Source organism: Canis lupus, chromosome 23 (assembly GCF_003254725.2).
Source record: "Canis lupus dingo isolate Sandy chromosome 23, ASM325472v2, whole genome shotgun sequence".
NCBI lineage: Eukaryota > Metazoa > Chordata > Mammalia > Carnivora > Canidae > Canis > Canis lupus.
In genome coordinates this window covers 19024219-19033123 of record NC_064265.1, presented here as the reverse complement: position 1 = coordinate 19033123, position 8905 = coordinate 19024219, and the positions used below count along the sequence as shown (strand labels likewise).

Here is an 8905-nt window from a genome sequence, read left to right as displayed (position 1 = left end):
TTCCTAGTCTATGCAATGCATCAGCAGCAGCGGCCACTCCGGCAGCGGAGGCAGGAGCCAGGGGCAGCGGGAGCTGCGGGCGGCACAGCGCGCGTGCAAACCGCACGGGGCCCGCGTGGCTCTGGGGGGCTGTCGGCCAGCGTGGAGGGGCGGGGCCTGGCGCTCGGGGGCGGGGCCTGGCGCTCGGGGGCGGGGCCTGGCGCTCGGGGGCGGGGCCTGGCGCCGGCTCCCGCTGCCTGCTCTCGGCGGCGGCGGCGGCGGCGGCAGGGGCTGAGGGCACAGCCAGCGGGCGGCGCGCCGCGGACTCCCAGGCAGCCCGCGGAAAGGTAAAGCCGGGAGAGCGCGCTGGCGGGGCCTCCTGCCGGCAGCGGCTGTCCGAGTCCCGGAGCGTCCCCGGCGCCCCGAGCTGCGTCTGGGCTCGCAGGGTATTTGCACAGCATCCCGGGACCGCTGCCGAGCCAGGGTTTTGCGTGTGCTGCGGCGGGGCCGGGGCTGGGGGCTCGGGGTCCGCAGCGGGAGCCTGCGGCCATCCCAAGACACCGGGACTCGGAGACAACTTTGCGCAGCGGTCCTCTCCCAAGTTCCCTTTATTGCTATTGTCTTAGCGCCTCCCGGCTGACAGTCTCCCCGGACTCCAGCTTTGTTCTCGTCAGGCCAAACCCGCGGTCCCCCAGGGCGTGAACCCGGGAGTCGTTGGCAAGTGGCACCTGCCAGCCGGGTCCGCCCAGGCTCCCTTCGCATCCCCGGAGACCCAGGGCTGCCCTGCGCTGCGCGCCGGGAGACGTGGCGCCCGCGGGGGCGCGGTGCTCGCCCCACTCCCCGGCGTGGTCTGGGTTACCCGCTAGGGCGTGCAGCCTCTGGGAGGCGCGTGATTTGGGGCTGGAGAAAGGGCGAGAAAAAGTTTGGAGCCTCGGCTGGGGCTCAGGAGCCGGCAGCGCTGGGCTGCACATGGCAGGAGTTGGAGAGAGCGCCGGGGGCTGGCGCCAGGCAGAGGGACACGGACGGAGGGGGAGCCCTGGAGGCCGGGCTTAGGAGCTCGACTGTCGCAGACGCGGGGCCAGGTGTAATTGCAGAGAAGGTGGGCGAAAAAGAGGCAGAGAACTGTACTAGGGATAGACGTAATTGCAGTGTACCTAGTGTGCACCCCCCCCCTTTCAGGTGTTTTTTGGGGAAAAAAAACAAACAAAAAACAAACAAACCCTGTGCCATGGGATGCCTTCTTGAACCTGAACTCCTGGAGGTGGGGGACGGAGATGGGGGGAGGGATAAGTTTCACCTAGCTCTAGGGCTACTGGCTTTGAAAGCGAACAGGTGACAGAAGACTTCTGAGTGTGTGTGTGTGCTTGTGTGTGTGTGCGCGCGCGCAGCGGCGGGGGGATGCTGGACCGCCCGTGGAGCCCCCCCCGCCCCCCCGCCCCCAGCTCGCCACTGCGCTGAGTTTTCCTGTCCCTCCTCGCCCGAGGCTGCCAGGCGAGAGGCTAAGCGATGGTCTTGGAGTGGAGCAGACAAAAGGGTGCACTTGGTGCACCCTCCGAGGGCGAGGCGGCTGGTGTGTGTGTGTGTGTGTGTGTGTGTGTGTGTGTGTGTGTGTGTGTGTGTGTGTGGAGGGCATCCCCTTCCTGCCAGCCAGAGAGAAAGCAGGTAGCGGAGAGAGGAGCTCAGAAGGGAGAAAGGTGAGATGGAGCACGGGAGAAGAAACAACGGGAGGAAGCAGGAGGGCAGGGATCTGAAAGCATCTTGCCTGATGGGCTGTAAAATTATAAGTTAATCTTAAAAAAGAGATGTCGGGTGGGGACCCTGGAGCTAAAATTTTAGAGAATGGGGGCGCATTTAGTTTGATGAATAAAGGTGAGCGGTGTTCAAGGAAGTCTGAAACCAGCGCCAAAGTTTATTGCTGGTTTTAGCTAACCTCCTTGACACATCTTTCCAGCACCTACTCTGGAAGTACCTTTTGACTGTCAGAAAGAAGTAAAAGGCATATATACACAAATAAAATGCAACTAAAATGAAGTTTAAATGAAGCTTTGAGCAGGATTAAATGGCTTGTGTAACTGCTGAATGTTGCTAAAGTACTGTCAGGGCTATAAAATAGCCAGGCAAAAATAAAGGAAAAAAATAATTGTAACAAGAAAATGAAGGCTTTACAAGAACTTCCGTAATGAACACATAACAATTGATGGTATGATGCAGTAATTATTTTCGTATTTACGCCATTAACGATTGTAATTTAACGTTAATGTCCTGGTATTTTATTCCTTCTCATTTGCAGACAAAAGCACATCTGAGACACCATCAGGGAGTAATTTGGTAATATAAAGTCATGAATAGAAAACACTAAACCATGCTCAGAACTCTGACAACATAAAGCGTGAAACAAAATAACCTCATTTGCTGTTTATTATCTGTCTTTATAATTCTGTTTACCATCATTTGCATAAATGAATAGCTAAATTGTATAGTATATCCTTTTTAGGAAAAAAAATACTTGATGCTTATAGATATACTGGCGGGTGAGACTAGTAGGTAACCCTTATATTGAGCAAGAAAGGGATAGAAAAAAAACTTTGTGGGATTAGAAGTCATCTGGAAATAATCAGAATGCAAATTCAGCCTACTTTAGGCATTCTTATTTTATTTAACTTGGTGCAAGTAGTTTTTAACAATATATATGTAATTAGTCAGTGGGCAGCCCTTAGACTTCTTTCCTAGCTAATCTTAACCAAACCAAACCAAGCCAAACCAAACCAAACCAAAGTACTGTACCTTACATCATGCAACAATTTTGTTAACCTGAAAAACTCTTTTTTTTTCTATTTCTATGTCCAAAGGGTAAATTTTCTAAAATTGAGAAGGAAGGAATTTATTGGAGGAAGCTCAAAAACAAAATTCTTTCAGCAGAAACTTAAATTATTAACATTTTGAGACAAATAAACCTCAGAGTTCACACATCTTAAAATGATTGTGGATTACTTTAACTTTAGGATCTTTGCTAAAAGTGCCTTACTCATATGATAAAGAGAACAATTAATAACTGTATTCAAAAGGCTCTGAAGTAACATGCCAGCAAAACAGCTGAGCAAAACATGTAGTGGTTGGGAGGGATCAGTCAATCACATGAATGTTTTAAAAAAAAATCCATTTATTTTTGTGAGGCACAGAGAATATCACAATGATTGAATGCCCTTTTCCCTTTCCATACAGATACACTGGTATCATGTGGAACAGCACATAAAATCCGTATTACCTGAGAAGGGATTCCATGTGGGAATAAGGACCTTGTATGTATTTTAAGCTCTGGGGAAATAAAATAGTAAGTGACAAGCAAGCTTTTCATTACGGTGGGACGGGTGGTTGCATAAGATTAGGGCAAGTTCTTATCAGTTTTGCTGGTTACAAACTTGGCAAATGCAATTTTGTGAACAAACTACATTTTGAGTATAGGTTTAATTACTCTTTTCACTCTTAAAGAAAGTCACTACTCCTCTATTACCACTTTTATATGATAAATATTTCAGAGGCTCCCCAATTTCTCTATATTTCTATTGTTCTTTAAATCCCTGTTCTGTAGAGAAGTTCTGTTTTAAAGGCTAGAAAGTCTGACTTTTGGTTAATTCATGGATTTCTCTATTTTTTAAATATTTTATTTATTTATTCGTGAGAGACACACAGAGAGAGGCAGAGACATAGACAGAGGGAGAAGTAGGCTCCCTATGGGGAGCCTGATGTGAGACTTGATCCTGGGAGCCAGGATCATGACCTGAGTGGAAGGCAGATACTCAACCACTGAGCCACCCACGCACTCCTAATTCATTCATTTCTATGACACATTTACTCGGTCCCTATTATTAACTACCGGATATTGCAGTAGGTGCCAGGGATTCAAGGATGAGTTTAGACTCAGTCCTGGTACTTAGAAAGTGAGGGAGGCACTTATTGGATAAATACATGTAATAAAGTGCAGTAAGTGGCAGTCTATCCTAGGGCTTTGGAATGAGATAGACTGGGCTCAACTTTCAGCTCTGCTTCATACCAGCTGTGAGTCCTTGATCAAGTTTTTAGACCTCTCTGAGCCTCAATTTTATTATCTGGTAAATGAAGGGAAATAATACCTCTCTAGACCCCAGCATTGGGAAGATTACATGTCAACATATTTTAATCTCTTCCATCTTTTTTTGTTAAAAGACCTTATTTATTCATGAGAGACACAGAGGGAGGCAGAGACACATGCAGAGGGAGAAGCAGGCGCCCTGTGAGGAGCCTGATGGGGGACTTGATCCTAGGACCCCGGAATCACGACCTGAACCAAAGGCAGATGCTCAACCACTGAGCCACCCAGGTGCCCTGTCTTCCATCTTGAAAACAAACCCTGAATCCCACACTTCTCAACATCCCTCACTTCTTTACTCTATGTCCTTATCAGATTTCCGGTGAGGCTTGTCTGTCTAAGCCGTCTTCACTTTCTCTCTCCTTTTTTGTGCATCCCACTCCAAAATGACTGCTGCCTCCACCACTTACAGAAACAACTTTGATTGAGATCAGCTGTGGCCACTTTGTGGTCTGATCCAGTGAGCTGTATTCTTATTCAATTTCTGGGAGCATTTGAAAGAATTGGCTGGTCCCTATCCCTTCAAAAGTTATCTTTTCTTGGCACCGGTGACTCTGGTATGGCTTCTGTCACACTGTACATCTCTATTTTTCCTCATTAGGCTTTTATTATTTCTCAGCTAGCTCCTCTTTCTGTCTCCAAATGAAGATGGGAATCCTTCCAATCTTGGGAGTCTACCCTGGGCCCTCTTCTTAGCTCCCCAGCCTCCTCCTGCCTTTAAGTAGTTTTTTCCATTCTCATGGCTCTAACTCTTATCTATATGCTGACTCAGTTTATTTGTTCATTCCTGGCCTCTGAGCTCCAGAAGCATCTATTCAGCCATCTGCTTCTCTGATGTTTCCTAAGCATTTCCAACTTCTTCCGTTAGAAATTAAATCTGTATTACTTCTACCACAATACACCAAATTTATTCTTCCTTCAATCTTTCTCATTTGGGGGAATGGTACTACCATACATCCAGTTGTGCATTTCAGGATCTTTACCCCTTTGCCACCAACATGGCACCAACGTATTTCTTAATTCATCATGTACTTTGTGTTCTGGGTGGGTGTTTACCTGATACACACAGATAAACCTGACGGTATTGATAGTTTATAGTGAGTAACTCTTCTGATGCAATGCCCTGGCCATACCAGCTAAGATATATATATTACTGTTATTCCTGTATTTACCTTCCTATGTCCATTCCCATTTCAACCTATAGGGTCCAGGTCAATAACACCCCTCACCTATATTTGTGTCCAGATATCCAGATATGATAGAGTTGTAAATGATTAATATCACTCTTTAAAGTTAAACGGACTTGCATTTTGTATGTTGTATGAAATACATTTTAAACAATTGAGTGTTAGGACATTGGACATCAATAAAGAAAGGCATCTGCTTGGCAAGGTATCCCATCAATTTAATGCTAAGTGGTAGGATACCTTATAAGGAGAAAGTCCTTTAGGGGAAGACAAATATCCTTGGTTGGATTCTATACTGACATGACAAATTATGGAATTTTAGGTTGTCAACATTTTGCCAAATTTGGAATACCTTTCCTGCATTTAATTTTGGGAAAGGGAAGTCAGATAAAGTTGTAAGTAGGCTTAAGTAATTGTAATCTTTAATGGTCTGTCTTTCTGTTCGTTTCTTTGTGTTTGGCCAACAGAGTAGATTTAATCAAAAAGCTAATCTAGAAACGTAAGAGACTGAGTATAAGGCATGTTAATTGTGGATATACAGATTTTTTGACAAATAGAAAATGAAAGCAAAATAACTGGATGAGATGAGGTGTATGGTCAGTTCACCCCAGAACTGTTTGAAATTCCAGCCTTGTCCACTTTGGTCCACTTACAAGTGTTCTTAGCAAAACAAGCATCTTTGAGTATTCTTCACTCTGTATTCATTCCCTTTGGAGTTATGAAGTGTTACTTCAACAGGGGTGGCAATGATGTACATCCATGTTACCATGTAAACAAGACTCAAATGATCACTCCATGCTGTCATTGGAACTCAAAGATCAAGAAAAGTCTAAGTTTTAATTTTCTAGAGGTAGAGGCATTTCCCTTTATAAAAGAGAGACAGGGATGCAAGAATTGGTTCAATTGTAAATGCACTTCATATTCTCTGGTAGTTTTACAGTGCTGGCCCTGCCTTTAACCTTTGGATGACACTGGGCTGCAGTGTTGGCCTTCTAGGAATCTTCTTTACTCACTTCTTTCTTGCTTCTCTCTCACTAGTATTTCCTTCCCTCTTCAGTGCTTCTCTTTTACTTCACTTTCTCTTAGTCCTTTCCTTTCTTACTCCCCTTCCTCTTTCCCTCATCTTTTGTCTTTTTTCATGTTCTTTTTATAAGCAACACCAAACAGAAGAGAAAGATCTACATGAGTTTTTGTCCCTGCTCTTATCATCACGGTAGGATTTAATTTACCACGTTGCCCCTGCCTTTTGTACTTGGCGGTCTTTGCAACCATTACCTCAGACTTACCTCCAGAATAAGTGAGATACCTTAAGGTATCTTAAGATTCTTGCCCCGTTTCCCCTCTGACAACAAATAAACATGTAAGGTGGAAGAAAGGGATTGGTAAATTACCTTGTGGATCCATGCTACGACATTCTAGAGTGACCTTTTCTCAAGAAGTAGTCTTTATTACCAGGTGATAGAAAGGTAGCAAAGCCTGCTTCCTGAGCCCAGGTACCATTTTGGAAGATGCATGTCCATCTTCACAATGATGATGACAGCTAGAATAATGGCCTAAATGACAGTGACTAATATCTATTGAGTGTTTGCTATGTGCCAGACTCTGTGTTAAATGTTTGATATGTGTGGTTTTATTTATTCCTCACTCTCAGTAGGCCTGTATTATAGGTGAGGAAACATTAAACAAGGTTAAATTACTTAAACAAAGATTGCAGGATTAAAAGCATGGGATTGACAACTCAGATCTTCTGAGCTGTCGTGCTCTATACTGCAAAAGAGGCACTTCCTCAGCAGCACCCAGATCCTGTATCTATGAATACATTCATATTGAGTGAGCTGCTGGAATGCTCCAAAGCCATAATATCAAAGAGATGATGTGTGTGGGGTGTGGCATTCATTGGTCCCATGGGTGCAACTGGTATAGATCAGTTGGGTAAATCTTAAGGTTAGATATTTCACAGGAAAGCATGGTAAAAGCAGCTCATCATAATCTGTCTCTCTAGTGTGATTAGTGGGGAAGCCTAAAAACTAGTGGGATTTGTAGAGTGAGATAACATTAGCACAACAGGCTTTGGAAGAATCTTAAGAGATTTAAGTGGCTCCCTGCTTTTCTTTGTCACTCTCAAGGCAATGTGCTTGTTCATTTTGGGGTACACATAGTCTTCAGTGAGAATGAATGCTATAAAACACTAGGTTTGAGCAGAGGAGAAATAAGAGGTCATTATGTAGGTGAAATGAGCCTTGATCAAGGAGTGATCAAACAGAGGTGATTGCAGTTAGTGTTCTCTTTGATTCTTCGCAGAAACCATGCTCCATGATGTTATACACAGAGAGGGACTGAGTATAAAGGAGACAACCATTGGCATTTGGTGTTGAATGTCTTACAAGGGACTCTAAAATGAATCCTGTGCTCCAACAAAGTTCATTAGGCAACTTAGTTTGAATTGGAGAACATGGAGAACACGGGCAGTCAGAAAACATTAGTATCCCAGTAACTTCCTGATTGCTGACCTTGTGTCTCCCAGGCCTCATATAGTAAATAGATTACCCTTTTTTTCAAATGTTACTCAGAATATGACACTTACAGTGTGAGGGTCCTCCAGTGGCTTCCGACCTCTCACTCTTACTAAAAGCCCAAGATCACAGTAGCCCAGGAGACTTCATGATCTAGCCCTCTGTTATCCTTCTGACTTCATCTGCTGATTTCCTTTGTTGAGTGAATGAATGAATGACACTTGAGTAAGCCAGGGGCTATCCAAGGTGCTCAGTCATATTGTTGAATAGATAAGGAAGGAGGGACTTCCTGTTTTAATGGGGACACTAGGGAAATTAAGGTTAGAAATCAAAGGCATAGGAACAATCTAGTGAGTAGGTAAATAAAGATAAAAATTAGTATATCAGAACAGCTGGATCCTGACTTAAGAGTTTTCATCACTTATTTTTTCATTCATTTAACGAGTATTTATTGAACATCTACTACTTTATACCAGGCACTAGTGTAAAGGCTACATGTACATCAATGAACAGGAATGTGTGGCTGACATGCTATTAAGAGACATATATTACAATAAAGTGGACACATAAAACTATAATTTTAGGTAACAATACATCCTATGAAGAATATTAGCATACAGTTACAGGAAGATATGTTCTACAGATCCCATATCTTCCTGGCTTTAAACACTGAGTAATGTGGTCATCTGTCCCCCTCTCTCCTGCGCTGAAAATGGTACTGCTTTCCGAGATGAATACAGTTTAAACAATCTTATATTGAGTGACTATATTGTAATGTCTTCCTTAAGATTTTCTTCACTAGTAAAATAAGGCTTACTTTTAAGGTATTTAAAAAACAGAGCTTGACAAAAGAAGGTCCCAAATTGATGGTCTATGAATGTGCTCTGCATTTGATTTTAAAACTGTAGCAAATGTCTCACTGATACAATGGCAACTGTGGTATTCTTTTGATAAATAATTTAATAAAGAAGTCAAATTTAGAGTAGAGAGCTCTTTCTTGCCAAACACATCAATACATTCAACATTATAGTTAAAAGAGATAATTCTGAAAAATTTAATTTGAAGAGGTTCAGTTTCCATGTGATTTATACATTACTTAC

The 8905-nt window shown here is 43.7% G+C and overlaps 1 protein-coding gene across 1 annotated transcript in view; it reads left to right on the top strand.

Moving 5' to 3' along the window:
• The first annotated feature begins 239 nt into the window (after positions 1-239).
• RARB (retinoic acid receptor beta) overlaps positions 240-8905 on the top strand; it is a 725304-nt gene continuing 716638 nt past the window's right edge. Inside the window, exon 1 of the mRNA XM_035705024.2 lies at positions 240-326. The gene's annotated coding sequence lies outside the window, so the exon portion shown is untranslated. The remainder of the gene's footprint in view (positions 327-8905) is intronic.